Raw genomic sequence first — 16,125 nt, forward strand, 5'->3', positions numbered from 1 at the left:
ATGTTGTTGCATGCATCACGACTTTATTCTGTCTTACATCTGTGTAATGTTCCATTGTATGTATATGCCACCGTTTATTTATTCACTTGTCCATTGATGGACATTTGAGCTGTTTCCATCTCTCTCTTTTTTTTTTTAACATGGGCAGGCACCGGGAATCGAACCCAGGTCTTCGGGCATGGCAGGCAAGCACTCTTACCTGCTGAGCCACCGTGGCCCACCCTGTTTCCATCTCTCAATAAACATGAATAATGCTACTGAAAATATCAGTGTGCAAATGCCTGTTCATGTCCTTGCTTTCAGTTCCTCAAAGTGTATACCTAGTAATGGGGTTGATGGATCATATGGCAATTCTATACTTAGCTTCCTGAGGAACTGACAAACTGCCTCCCAGAGTGGTTGCACCATTCTATATTCCCACCAATAATAAATAAGTATGCCTATTTCACCACATTCTCTCCAGCACTTGTAGTTTCTGTTTTTGTGTGTGTGCTGATAATGGCTATTCTAGTAGGTGTGAGATGATATCTCATTGTGGCTTTGATTTGTATTTCTGTAATAGCTAGTGAAGTTGAGCATCTTTTCATATGCTTCTGAGCCATTCATATTTCCTCTTTGGAAAAGTGTCTTTCATGCCTTTTGCCCATTAAAAAATTTTTTTTGTCTTTTTGTTGTTGATGCACTTATTTTTTTAATTACAAAATACAACATATATAGAAAAAAGCAATATATTTCAAAGTACATTGTGACAAGTAGTTATAGAACAGAGTTCAGACATTAGTATGGGTTACTGTTCCACAAATTTAGGTTTTTCCTTCTAGCTGCTCCAAGACACTAGAGACCAAAAGAAATATTGATATAATGATTCAGCAGTCAGACTCATTTGTTAAATCCTATCTTCTCTGTTATAACTCCTCTTTCTCCTTTGATCTCTCTCTCAATCTTTAGGGGGTATTTGGGCTGTGCCCATTCTAAATTTCATTTTGAAAAGGGCTGTCAATATATGGGATAAAGGGATGGAACAAGTTAATGTTCTTGAAGAGGCTGGCCCCTTTGTATTTCAGGACTTATCTGATCCAGGAACCCATCTGGAGGTTGTAGGTTTCTGGCAAGTAATAATAGTGCATGGAACTTTTGTAGAATTTAAGATAGATTCCTAGGTGTTCTTTAGGGTTGGCAGGAATGGTTTGGGTTTGGCAATCCATGGTAAATAGCAATATCTAATTGAAGCTTGCATAAAAGTAGCATCCAAAATAGCCTCTTAACTCTATTTGAACTCTCTCAGCCAGGGATACCTTATTTTGTTACAATTCTTTTCCCCCATTTTGTCAGGCAGGCATTGTCAATTCCAAAGTGCCAGGGCTGGAATTCATATCCCATGATGCCAGGAAGATTTTCATTCCTGGATGTCATGTCCCATGTAGGGGAAAAGGTAATGATTTTACTTGCAGAATTGGGCTTCAAGAGAGAGAGGCCACATCTGAGCAACAAAAGAGATCCTCTGAAAGTAACTCTTAGGTGTAACTATAGGTAGGCTTGGCTTCTCTGCTACATAAATAAACTTCACAAGAGTAAGCCTCAAGATAAAGTGCTTGGCCTATTGACTTGGGTGTCCCTAATATTTGAGAGAGTATCAGTGGTTTCTCTAGTAGTAAAGATAAATAGTTCAATATTTTTTTCTCCCATCCCCCAAGAGACTTTGCCAATACTTCTTAATGATCTGTTCAACATACTCTGGACTGTATTATGGCATTACATTAAGCTATACAGAATTAAAAGCCCTCTAATTCCCACTCTATGCTCCGTGTGTTTGGGTTGTTTAATTGATCTATCTGGACACGCTGAGTTAGATTATGGGCGACAGAAAATTCAGGTTTTGGACAAAATAAACCTCTCTTCCTTTGGACTCATTGGGTAGGTGAAGTTCCAAAATAAATGCCCTCCCTGTGTTAGTTTGCAAGCTGCCAGAATGCGATTTACCAAAATTGGAACAGCTTTTACAAAAGGGGAATTTAATAAGTCACAAGTTTATAGTTCTAAGGAAGTGAAAGCGTCCAAATTAAGGCACCAACAAGAGGTTACCTTCACTCAAGAAAGGCTGAGCCAGGAATGAGTCATTGCTCAGGAACCCCTCTGTCATCTGGGAAGTCACATGGCTGGCATTTGCTAGTCCCTCACCCACGGGCTACACTGCTTTCAGCCACTGTTCCTGTGGGGGTTCCTCACTTTGCTTCTCTGGGTCTGGCTTTCATTTCTTGGCTTCTCTTGGCTCTCTCTAGGTTCTGCCTTGCTTAAAATCTCATGACAACATCTGCTAGGCTCAAATAATCTCCAAACATCTGTGTCTTTTTTCTCTGAAGTAATTGTTTTCCAAGCATCTACATTTGCTTTCTCTGTTGGCTCTGAGGCTTCTGTCATTTCTCCAAAATGTTTCCCCTTTTAAAGGATCCCAATAAGCTAATCAAGACCCACCTAATCAAAGGTCACACCCACAATCGGGTGAGTTACATCTCTGTAGAGATAATATACTCAAAAACTTCTACATACAATATTGAATCAGGATTAAAAGAAATGGATGCTTCCACAAGATTGAATCAAGATTCAAACGTGACTTTTCTGGGGTATATAATATTTTCAAACCAGCACACCTCCTTAACTCTGTATGCTAATTTACCTTAGTCCTGAACTGATAAGCTTTCTTCTTACTCTAATTGAAGCCTGATCGTTTTCAGTTTCTTTAATTAGTGTTGCACATGGCAATGCTGATTTTCATTTCTGTACAACTCCTACTCTGAGTCTTAAGTGTCCACAAGTACCCAAAGTTCCAAGGAAATACCCAGATGTGATTCAACATCCTTTCCTGTTGAAAACACTTCAAAAGATAGGAATACAAGGGAACTTCCTTAAAATGATAGAGGGAATATATGAAAAACCCACAGCTAATATCATCCTCAATGGGGAAAAATGGAAAACTTTCCCCCTAAGATCAGGAACAAGACAAGGATGTCCACTATCACCACTATTATTCAACATTGTGTTGGAGTTCTAGCCAGAGCAATTAGACAAGAAAAAGAAATACAAGGCATCAAAATTGGAAATGAAGAAGTAAAACTATCACTGTTTGCAGACAATATGATACTATACGTAGAAAACCCAGAAAAATCCACAACAAAATTACTAGAGCTAATAAATGAGTACAGCAAAGTAGCAGGCTACAAGATCAACATTCAAAAATCTGTAGCTTTTCTATACAATAGTAATGAACAAGCTGAGGGGGAAATCAAGAAACGAATCCCATTTACAATCACAACTAAAAGAATAAAATACCTAGGAATAAATTTAACCAAAGAGACAAAAAATCTATATAAAGAAAACTACAAAAAACTGCTAAAAGAAATCACAGAAGACCTAAATAGATGGAAGGGCATACCGTGTTCATGGATTGGAAGACCAAATATAATTAAGATGTCAATCCTACATAACTGATCTACAGATTCAATGCAATACCAATCAAAATCCCAACAACTTATTTTTCAGAATTAGAAAAACCAATACGCAAATTTATCTGGAAGGGCAGGGTGCCCCGAATTGCTAAAAACATCTTGAGGAAAAAAAAAAACGAAGCTGGAGGTCTAGCGATGCCGGACTTTAAGGCATATTATGAAGCCACAGTGGTCAAAACAGCATGGTATTGGCATAAAGATAGATATATCGACCAATGGAATCGAATAGAGTGCTCAGATATAGACCCTCTCATCTATGGACATTTGATCTTTGATAAGGCAGTCAAGTCAACTCACCTGGGACAGAACAGTCTCTTCAATAAATGGTGCCTAGAGAACTGGATATCCACATGTAAAAGAATGAAAGAAGACCCGTATCTCACACCTTATACAAAAGTTAACTCAAAATGGATCAAAGATCTAAACATTAGGTCTAAGACCATAAAACAGTTAGAGGAAAATGTAGGGAGATATCTTATGAATCTTACAACTGGAGGCGGTTTTATGGACCTTAAACCTAAAGCAAGAGCACTGAAGAAAGAAATAAATAAATGGGAGCTCCTCAAAATTAAACACTTTTGTGCATTGAAGAACTTCATCAAGAAAGTAGAAAGACAGCCTACACAATGGGAGATAATATTTGGAAATGACATATCAGATAAAGGTCTAGTATCCAGAATTTATAAAGAGATTGTTCAACTCAACAACAAAAAGACAGCCAACCCAATGACAAAATGGGAAAAAGACTTGAACAGACACCTACCAGAAGAGGAAATACGGATGGCCAAGAGGCACATGAAGAGATGCTCAATGTCCCTGGCCATTAGGGAACTGCAAATCAAAACCACAATGAGATATCATCTCACACCCACCAGAATGGCCATTATCAACAAAACAGAAAACGACAAGTGCTGGAGAGGATGCGGAGAAAGAGGTACACTTATCCACTGTTGGTGGGAATGTCAAATGGTGCAACCACTGTGGAAGGCAGTTTGGCAGTTCCTCAAAAAGCTGAATATAGAATTGCCATACGACCCAGCAATACCATTGCTAGGTATCTACTCAAAGGACTTAAGGGCAAAGACACAAACGGACATTTGCACACCAATGTTTATAGCAGCGTTATTTACAATTGCAAAGAGATGGAAACAGCCAAAATGTCCATCCACAGAAGAATGGCTAAACAAACTGTGGTATATATGTACGATGGAATATCATGCAGCTTTAAGACAAGATAAACTTATGAAACATATAATAACATGGATGGACCTAGAGAACATTATGCTGAGTGAGTCCAGCCAAAAACTAAAGGACAAATACTGTATGGTCCCACTGATGTGAACGGACATTCGAGAATAAACTTGAAATATGTCATTGATAACAGAGTCCAGCAGGAGTTAGAAACAGGGTAAGACAATGGGTAATTGAAGCTGAAGGGATACAGACTGTGCAACAGGACTAGATACAAAAACTCAAAAATGGACAGCACGATAATACCTAATTGTAAATTAATCATGTTAAAACACTGAATGAAGCTGCATCTGAGCTATGGGGTTTTTTTGTTTTTTTTTTTTGTTTGTTTGTTTGTTTTACTATTATTACTACTTTTATTTCTTTTCTCTATATTAACATTTTATATCTTTTTCTGTTGTGTTGCTAGTTCCTCTAAACCAATGCAAATGTACTAAGAAACGATGATCATGCATCTATGTGATGATGTTAAGAATTACTGAGTGCATATGTAGAATGGTATGATTTCTAAATGTTGTGTTAATTTCTTTTTTTTTCTTTCCGTTAATAAAAAAATAATAATAAAAAAAAAGAAATACCCAGATGTACATATATAGCACAGCCTCATCAAAATCTAGAAATAACAATTACAGCTCTGGACTAAATGTGACTGCTATAGGAGCTTACAAGCTAGGCCCCAATTTTCCTATAACTATTTCTAGAAGATACCATACAATATTTGCTGTTTTGTTTCTGGCTTATTTCTCATTATATAATGTCTCCACATTCATTCACCTCATTGCCTACTCACAACTTAATTCCTTTCTGTAGCTGCACAATATTCAAACATACGTATACACCACAGTTTACCATTCTACTTCTCAGTGTATCCTTCAGTCACCCCCATCCATTGGATACCATGTATAATATCCAAAGTCAACAATCCATTTCTCACATTATCCTCGCTTAGTTAAAAAGGGAATTTCAATCCTCCTACTTCGTTCTTTTTAAGAATATTTTTAGCTATCTGAAGTCACTTTCCTTTCTGAATGAATTTGATAACTAGCTTTTCCAGGTCTTCAAACTAGATTGTTGGAATTTTCATTGGTATTGCATTGAATCTGTAGATCAAATTGGGTAGAATTGACATCTTAACTACATTTAACCTTCCTAACCATGAGTGGGGAATGTCTTTCTGCCTATTTAGATCTTTGATTTATTTTAGCAATGTTATATAGTTTTTTGTGACAAGTCCTTTACATCCCTGGTTGAGTTTATTCTGAGATACTTGATTCTTTTCGTGGCTATTTTGAATGGATATTTTTCCTTAATTGTCTCCTCAGTTCAGTGATCACCTTTGTCTAGAAACATTACTGATTTTTGCACATTAATTTTATTTTCTGCCACTTTACTGACTTTGTTTATTAGCTCAAGAAGCTTTGTTGTAGGTTTCTCAAGATTTTCCGAGTATAGTATCATGTCATCTGCAAATAATGAAAATTTTACTTCTTTTCTCATTTGGATGCCTCTTATTTCTGTTTCCTGTCTGGTATAAACAACAAGTTAACGTGTTGTTGGATTTGATTTGCTATTATTTTGTTGAGGATTTTTGCATCTATATTTATTAGGGACATTGACCTGTAGTTTTCCTTTCTTATAGCATCTTTACCCAGTTTTGGTATAACAGTGATGTTAGCTTCATAAAATGAGTTAGTTAATGTTCCTCTTTCCTCAATTTTTTGGAAGAATTTGAGCAGGAATGTTATTAGTTCCTTTTGGGATGTTTGATGAAATTCCCCTGTGAAGCCATCTGCCCCTGGGCTTTTCTTTGTAGGCAGATTTTTGATGACTGATTGCATATCTTTACTTGGGATTTGTTTGTTGAGATCTTCTATTTCTTCTAAAGTCAGTTTAGCTTGTTCATGCATTTCTAGGAATTTGTGCATTTCCTCTAAGTTGTCTAGTTAATTGTTGTATAGTTGTTCATAGTATCCTCCTATTTTTTTAAAAAATTTTTTCAGGGTCTGTGGTATTGATCCCCCTCTCATTTCTGATTTTATTTATTTGCATCCTCTCTCTTTTTTTCTTTGTCAGCTTTGCTAGTGGTCAATTGATTTTATTGATTTTTTCAAAGAGCCAACTTTTGGTTTTATTGATTCTTTCTATTCATTTTTCTCCAATTCATTTAACTATGCTTTAATCTTCATTATTTCTCTTCTTCTGTTTGCTTTGGAGTTAGTTTGCTGTTCTTCCTCTAGTCCATCCAGATGAGCAGTTAAATCTTTGATTTTTGCTTTCTTCTTTTTTAATATAGGCATTTAGGGTAATATATATCTCTCTCAGCCCTACTGTTGCTGCATCTCATAAGTTCTGATATGTTGTTTTCTCATTTTCATTTGTCTCTAGATATTTACTGATTTCTCCAGCAATTTCTTCTTTGACACATTGGTTGTTTAAGAATGTGTTATTTAATCTTATATTTGTGAAAGTTCTGGTTCTTTGGTGGTTACTGATTTCCAGTTTCATTCCATTATGATCAGAGAAAGAGCTTTGGATAATTTCAATCTTATTAAATTTATAAAGATCTGTCTTGTGCCCCAGCATATGATCTATCCTGGAGAATGTTCCATGTGCACTGGAGAATGTATATCCTGGTATTAGGGGTGTAACTACTATGTATATATTTTAGGTCTAATACATTTATCAAATTGTATAAGTTCGCTGTCTGCTTGTTGATCCTCTGTCTGGTTGTTCTATCCATAGGGGAGAGTGGTGTATTGAAGTCTTCTACTATTATTGTTGTAACATCTATTGCTCCCCTCTGTTTTGCCAGTGTTTGCCTCATGTACTTTGGAGCTCCTTGATTGGGAGCATAAGCATTTATGATTGTTATTTCCTTTTGGTGAATTGTTCCTTTTACTAATATGTAGTGGTCTTCTGTCTCTTCTGATATCTTTACACTTAAATTCTATTTTGTCTGATATTAGTATAGCTACTCCTATTTTCTTTTGCTTACAACTTGCATGGAACATCTTTTTCGTCTTTCACTTTCAATCTATTTGTATCATTGGGCCTAAGATGAGTGTCTTGTAAGCAGCATATAGATGGATCATATTTCTTGATTCATTCTGCCAATATTTATCTTTTAATTGGTGAGTTTAGTCTGTTAGCATTCAAAGTTATTACTGTTAGAGCAGTTTTGAATCTGCCATCTTACCATTTGATTTTTATTTGTCAGATCTATGTTTTCTTTTCCAACTTTCTATTTTTAGCTTTGAAGTGTTCCTTACTAATATTCTTCAATTCTATGCCCTCCTCCAGGCCTCCCCTTCTGTTTGTTTTTTTTTTAAAGCCAAGATAACTCTCTTTAGTATTTCTTCTAGTGCTGGTCTTTTCTCTCAGCCTTTGTCTGTCTGTGAAAATTTTAATCTCTCCCTCAATTTTAAAGGACACTTTGGCTGGAAACAGAATTCCTGGCTGGAAGTCTTTGTCTTTCAGGATCTTAAATACATCATACCACTGCCTTCTCTCCTCTATGGTGCCTGTTGAGTACTCCAAACTCAGTCTTATATGGTTTCCCTTGCATGTGGTGAGTCCCTTTTTTCTTGTTGCTTTAAGGATTTTTCTGCTTCTCCACAACATTTGACAGACTGATTAGTATGTGTCTTGGAGTAGGCCTATTTGAAATTGTCTTATTTGGGGTTTGTTGATCCTCTGTTATTTGCATATTTATGTCCTTTATAAGGATTGGGAAATTTCCCCCCATTATCTTCAGATAATCTTCCTAGCCCTTTGCTCTTCTCTTCTCCTTCTGTGACTACAATTATTTTTATATTTGTGTGGTTCCTGTTGTCCATCATTTCCCTGAGATCCAATTCAAATTTTTCCATCTTTTATGCCATTTGTTCTTTCGTACATTCAAATTCAATTGTTCTGTTCTCTAGTTCACTTATTCTTTCTTCTGCCTCTTCATATCTGCTGTTGTGTGTCTCTAGTATATTTTTTATTTGGTTTACGGTACTTTAATCTCTATGATATTGGCTATTTTTCTACTTATTCTTTCAAATTCCTCTCTGTGCTCTTCTAGTGTCTTTTTGACCTCCTTCATGTCATTAGCCAGCCCACTGAATTTATTTAGTAGAGTTGCATAACATCCTTGATTAGTTGTTCCAAAAAATGTGTCTCCTCCTGTGTTTTAATTTGATCATTAGGCTGGACTATATTTGTCTGCATCTTCATATGCTTTGTGATATTCTGTTGACTTTGAGACATTTAATTATCTTGATAGGGTTACTTTGGAAGTTGTTTTCCCTCAATCATCTAAGGTTTTGTTTGTGGGACGAGCATGGGGCAGGATGCAGGATGTGGGGTAAGGTGCAGCGTGTGATACAGGGCTTGGTGCAGGGTGGCAGTGCCACATAGGTGCCTGGGAGTGTGGGTTGTGGGGCGTGGGGTCAAGGCGGGTGGCTCAGGGGGCATAGGAGTGGAGTGCAGTGTGGGTAGGCCTTGAGTGCAGGGGACACATAGGTAGGGCACAGTGGGAGGCTGATTACAGGGGCTGTGTGGGTGCATGGGGTGTGGGGGACAGGGCGCAGATGCCACGGGGTGGATGCATGTGTGCTTGGAGCACAAGATCAGTGTGTGGGTGCATGCATTCACGGAGCACAGGGGACAATGTGCAGGGTTCAAGGACACTAGGTTGAGGGAAGGCATACTGGCTGCGGGGAGGTAGGGTGTGGGTGCACAGGTGAGTATTGCATGGGGTCGGGGCTTGAGCTCCCATGTGCATGGGATATGGGGGGAGCCAGGGTGTGGGTGTGCCTTAGATGGGGCATTGGGGATCGGGGCACAGATGCTTACATGTGCAAGGGTGGGGACCAGGGCATGTGAAAGTGGGTATGTGTGAGTGTGGATTGAAGGGGTGGCGGGGAGTAAGTGCATGGGTCATTGTGGGAGATGGTGCCAAGGTCGGAGCATGGTGCCTGGTTGGGGGGTGCAGCACACATGGGCATGGGGTGTTCAAGGGGTGTAGCTTGACTTGCATCCTCATCCCTGCCTTCCTTCCCGTGCACTCCTGAGGACTCTAGTTCTTCATTTAGAAAGGTGTGTGGTAGGCTCTGCCCACTAGCTGGATGGTCTCCATTAGCAGGGAAAGTTAGTTTACTGGCTTCCAGGTTTCCCAAAGGAGCTCTGGGCTGCAGAGCTGAGGGGGCTGATATCCCAAGCCAGTTGCAGGGGCAGGCATTTCCTGGGCATGGCCTCTTATCCCTAGTAGAGTCTCGATGGAGAACATTCACCTGGTTCTCTGTGTTAAATTCCTCAGCTTTTCATCCAGGACCTACTTTTATAGGGCAGGAGACCATTTCATGTCACTCACCCCCTGGAACTGCTGTTCTGACCATTTTTCTGTCACTTCCCTAGCTGTTCCTTGGAGCCGGGGTGAACTATGCCTTTCCTATTCCACAATCTTCTTGAAGGTCTCTGTTGTACTTATTTTAATCTAGAATTTTAATATTTCATTTTATATGTGCTCATTGATATGATCTTCTGGAAAAGTTTTGAATGATGAGATGAAATGGAGCCACAACCATCTGGCTTGTGGGTTTGTGTTATAACAGGAAGAGCTGGTGGGCTGGGATGTTGCTCCAAGAATGGCAATGACCCATGGCAAATGCTTTGGCAGCAGGCAGAATCCTCGCTGGCCATGGCGCCAGCTGTTCTAACTATACACTATGTGGTGGGAGGTTCCCTTTCCAAGCTGGACCGTTTCTGGGAACCACACCGACTATTAATTTTATAGTGGCAAATATAACTGCAGATGGCCATGTGCAAAGCTAAACATGGTGAGTTACTGGTTTTCTGGGGATGAAATGGAAATTCTTATTTTTTCTGCTGTACTTATCACAATAGCAATTTAGAATATGCAGACTATGGCCAAGTGTGAATTACACTAATTTATACTAGATAAAGCAAGAGCAAAGTTTGTTGTATTCATATACTTTCTCAAATGAGTCCTAAACATTGTATTCATCCTCTGTCAATTTGGGCAGACCTATTTCTCTCTAAACCCCTTTCTTTGCTTGGCTTTATCATTTGTTTATCTGAGCACTTTAATCCAAAAACATTTATTGAATATCTACTGTATTTACTTTACTATACACATGGGAATATCAAGAAGAATAAAGAATGACCCTTGTCTTTAAGGAGCTTGAAATCTGATTAGAGCTAAACTCAAACAGGTACAAAATGTTACATGAACATATTAATAATTTTGGAACAATAGCCATTTGAAAACTACCAGTTATTTAGGTATCCTTCTAGAGATAATATTGCTATAAATTAAAAATTTATTACATATGCCTCTGAAAAAAATAACTGTCGAGAACATGTTGTCAATACTGTTGTGTTCCTTTCTTTTTTCCGCTGAGCAATGTGTTATAGATTATTCCATAACTATGTTGTAGTATGTTTGCTTCATTATTTTTAAGAGCTTCATAGTATTCCATTATAGGTATTTGTATTATTTAATCCCAAATAAGTGGGATCACCCACTTTACTAGTCTGAGATTTAGATGACTTCTAATTGATCAAAAGACAAAAACCTTCTGTTAAGGGTGAAAATTTTAGTGACATTGACATGGACATTTGAAACATCATTGAAGCAAGTGTATGTCTTTTCCTTGTGTTCTAGTTTGCTAGCTGCCGGAATGCAACACACCAGAGACGGATTGGCTTTTAATAAAAGGGGATTTATTTTGTTGGTTCTTCAGAGGAAAGGCAGTTAACTTTCCACTGAGGCTCTTTCTTACGTGGAAGGCACAGGATGGTCTCTGCTGGTCTTTTCTCCAGGCCCCTGGGTTCCAACAACTTTCCCTGGGGTGACTTCTTTCTGCATCTCCAAAGGCCTGGGCTGAGCTGCTAGTGCTGAGATGAGGAACGCCGAGCTGCTTAGGCTGTTCTGCATTGCGTTCTCTCATTTAAGCACCAGCCAATTAAGTCAAACGTCACTCATTGCAGCAGACACACCTCCTAGCTGACTGCAGATGTAATTGGCCACTGATGAGGTTCACGTACCTTTGGCTTATGTCCGCAGCAAGTTGACAAATGAATCTAACTAACACACCTTGTGACTATTTTGAAGAGAATGACATTTATTTGGATTTATATTTATTTATTTTAAAAAGCAGCCGCATCAGATAATCAAAGAGTATTGGCAAAGTCCCTTGAGGGATGGGAGAAAAAGTATGGAACTTTTAAACTTTACCACTGGGAGACCCTTGATACTGTGTCAAATATTTGGGACACCCAAATCAATAGGCCAAACCCTTGATCTTGAGGCTTACTCTTGTGAAGCTTATACATAGTGGAGAAGCTTAGCCTACCTATAGGTATGCCTAAGAGTTACTTCTAGAGGATCTCTTTTGTTGCTCAGATGTGACCTCACTCTCTGTAAGTCCAACTCTGCAAGTGAAATCATTGTCCTCCCCACTGTGTGGGACATGACATTCAAGGATGAAAGATGACTCCCAGGGATGAGTCTAGCCCTGACACTGTGGGATCAGCAATGCCATCCTGACCAAAAGGAAGAAAAGAAGTGTAACAAATAAGGTATCAGTGGCTGGGAGAGTTCAAATAGAGTTGAGAGGCTACTGTGGTGGTCACTCTTATGCAAGCTTTGGTTAGACATTGCTATCTATCATAACTTGCCAAACCCCAACCAAAACCTGCCAATCCTAAAGATCACCTAGGGCAATATATAAGATTCTACAAAGGTTCCCATGTACTAGGGTAACTTTCCAGAAACCTATAACCTCCAGATGGGTCCCAGGACCGGGTAAATCCTGAAATTTAGAGGGCCCAGCCTCTCCAGAACGTCAGCTATTTCCATCTTCCTACCCCATGTTATTAATAGCTCCTTCCAACATGAAAAAACTAAAATGGCCATAACCCAAATACCCCTAAAGAGTGAGTTAGAAAGATCAAAGGTGATGGTGGAGTGTGCCGGTTTGAAAAGATGTGTGTACCCTAGACAAGCCATGTTTTAATCCTAATCCCATTATATAAATTAGGCCATTTCTTCTAATCCCTATTCAGTACTATATGTTTGAATCTGTAAGTATATCATCTCCCTGGAGATGTGACTCAGTCAAGAGTGGTTGTTAAGCTGGATTAGATGGAGATGTGTCCATTCAGGTGGGTCTTGATAAGTTTACTGGAATCCTATAAAAGAGGAAACATTTTGGAGATTCTGATAAAGCAGAGAATGACATAGCCATGAGAAGCAGAGAGCCCACCAGCCAGTGACCTTTGGAGATGAAAAAGAAAATGCCTCCTGGAGAGCTTCAAGAAACAGGAAGCCAGGAGAGAAAGCTAGCATATGATGCTGTGTTCACCACATGCTTTTCCAGATGAGAGAAAAACTCTGACCATGTTTGCCATGTGCCTTTCCACTTCAGAGAGAAACCCTGAACTTTATTGGCCTTCTTGAATCAAGGTAACTTTCCCTGGATGCCTTAATTTAAACATTTTTATAGACTTGCTTTCATTGAAACATTTTCTCAGCCTTAGAACTGGAAACTAGCAACTTATTAAATTCCTCTTTTTAAAACCATTCCACTTCTGATATATTGCATTCTGGCAGCTAGCAAACTAGAACATGCAGTTATACAGAGAAAGTAGGGTTTAACAACTAATATGATTGCTGAATCATTAAATTGATATTTCTTTTAGTCTCCAATATCTTAGGGCAGCTAGAAGTAAAAACCAAGAATTGTGGAATTGTAACCCATACCAAACTCTGAAATCTGTTCTCCAACTAATTGTTGTGCTGTGCCTTGAGATTTATTGCTTTTCTGTATATATATTATTTTTCACAAAAGAGAAAAGAATCAATAGTGATGATAAAAAATATTTATTCCTTCTAGCCTCCAATGTTCTGGAGCAGCTAGAAGGAAAAATCTGAGATGGTATTATGGTAGCCCATGACAAACTCTGGGATCTGTCCTTTAACAACTTGTTGAGGAGTGCTTTGAAAACTATTGCTTTTTTCTTTCTTTGCTTTGTATATATGTTATATTATACAATAAAAAAGTAAAAAAAAAAAGCAGTCTCATTAAACTAAGTCATAATAACAATAAACAAAATGCTAGGAGTTAAGGATTGGTGGTGTTCCAAGTTTGGAGCTACTGTAGGAATGATTTTTAATAAAGTGGAAAATCTATTTGCCCTCTTTTCTGGTTGGCAAGTATAATGTACCCCAGAAAAGCCATGTTTGAATCTTGATTCAATCTCATGGGGGAAGCCATTTCTTTTAATCCTGTTTCAATATTGCAGGGCAGAAACTTTTGATTAGATTATCCCATGGAGATGTGAAGCACCCAATTGTGGGTATGACCTTTTAATTAAATGCGATGGGACTCCACCCATTCAAGTTGGGTCCTGATTAGTTTACTGGAATCTTTTAAAAGAGGAAACATTTTGGAGAAATTTCAGAGTTGACAGAGAGATCTGATGCAGATTCTTGGAGAACAGTTTTCAGAGATGACAGATAAACAGATGTTTGGAGATGCTCGGAATCCAGCAGATGTCGCCACGTGCCTTCCCATGAGCTGTCAAGCAAGCCAGAACCTGGAGCTGTGGGTTCACATATATCAATATATTCAGTTATTTATATTTGGCATCAGAAGCTGGAAGCAACAGAACGGGAAACAATGACCAGCAGCTGCCAGCCACATGACTTCTTAACTGATAAACGTGTTCTAGACGGCATAAGTCTTTCTTGAGTGAAGGTAGTCTCTTGTTGGTGCCTTAATTTGGACATTTTCATGATCTTAGAATGGTAAACTTGTAACATTTTCAATTCCCTTTTTAAAAGCCATTCATTCCATTTCTGGTATATAGCATTCCAGTATCTTAGCAAACTGATACACCCTCCCTCATGTGTCATGGTCACTAATAACAGTAGATGTAATTTCTGCCCCACTACTCCACTGAAATTTGAAACTGGGACTCTGGTTTCCTTACTCTGTTTTCAGTTGTTATTTGTTTGCTTGTTTGTTTAAGAAACATGAAAATAAAAATAACAGGCTCAGCAAATTTTAACTGGTAATTTCACATTTTTAACTCAATGATAGCTGATGCTTATAATGAATTTTTGGAAATTGCAAGGTGCCCGAGTTACTGCTAAAGAAAGACTAAATCCATTCTAGTCTAGGTATGTTTATTTTATTCTACTTTTTTCCTAGTGAATTTACTCCTGTGCAGGCGCTTTATGTCATTAAATCGTCACATCATGTGATGGAGGTATTATTCCATTTTGCAAATTGAACAAGCTCAGGTAGATAAAGTAACTCATCCAGATTCACCTGGCAAGTGGGAGAGTTGGAACTTGAACCGAGGTCTGCTTGCATCCAAAGCCCATTTTGATTGTGCTCACTACCCTTACATCTCTGAAAACCATGGATCTGAATGTTCCACACAGACACATGCATGCACACATCAATAAAGCCTGAAGCCAGCTTTATTGTCTTGAACTTTCCAGTGGCATGGGTCTTCTTGGAGAAATGGCTCATTGCAACACTGGGGCAAAAATATTACACGATGAGCACAGAGAGCGAGGAATTATTTTTAAAAATAATGAGATCATGTCAAAAAAAGACATGGACACCAACTTGAAGGATCTCTCGATGGCTACATCTGGGCCAGTTTTAGCAAATAAGTAAAGAATGATTGTAATGGACTATAGCCCATAGAAGAAAGTAAATATTCATAAGTCCATATTGATATAAATAGTTGAATAAGCAAATAAATCAGGGAGCTAGGACAGCTTGTTCTTACAGTGGAATTCCAATAAATATAGAATGTATGCTTGAAATAGAAATTCATCACTTGGCAAACACCACAGTAATAATTGTTGCCAGCAAGAATCATTGATGGATGCTAAAATTAGGGGGCAGAGTTATAATGAGAAACAGTGTATTTGTATGGTCTCAAAGTATCCCTTTCTAAAAATACTTATTAATTACAAAGGAAAAAATAGTAACTCTTGAACTCTTCAGATAAACCTTGCAGACACCACCTTAACCAAGTAATCAAAGTTAACGTTTCCAGCAATGAGACATATTAACTTGTGTCTCCCCCTAGGTGATGCACTGAGAAGGACACACCATCAGTTCTGCAGCATTTTTTCCAAAAATGCATGACTTCAGTGTAAATCCTGAGAAAATGTCAGTTTAACTCAAATTAAGGGAACTCCAACAAATAACTAACTAGCTGGTACTCTTCTACCTTGTCAAATTCACGAAAGACAAAGTAAGAGTGAAAACTGTCCCAGTACAGAAAAGACTAAGGAGACATGAAAGCGAACTGCAAATTGGGATCCTGGACCATAGAA

Source organism: Tamandua tetradactyla, chromosome 20 (assembly GCF_023851605.1).
Source record: "Tamandua tetradactyla isolate mTamTet1 chromosome 20, mTamTet1.pri, whole genome shotgun sequence".
NCBI classification, from domain to species: domain Eukaryota; kingdom Metazoa; phylum Chordata; class Mammalia; order Pilosa; family Myrmecophagidae; genus Tamandua; species Tamandua tetradactyla.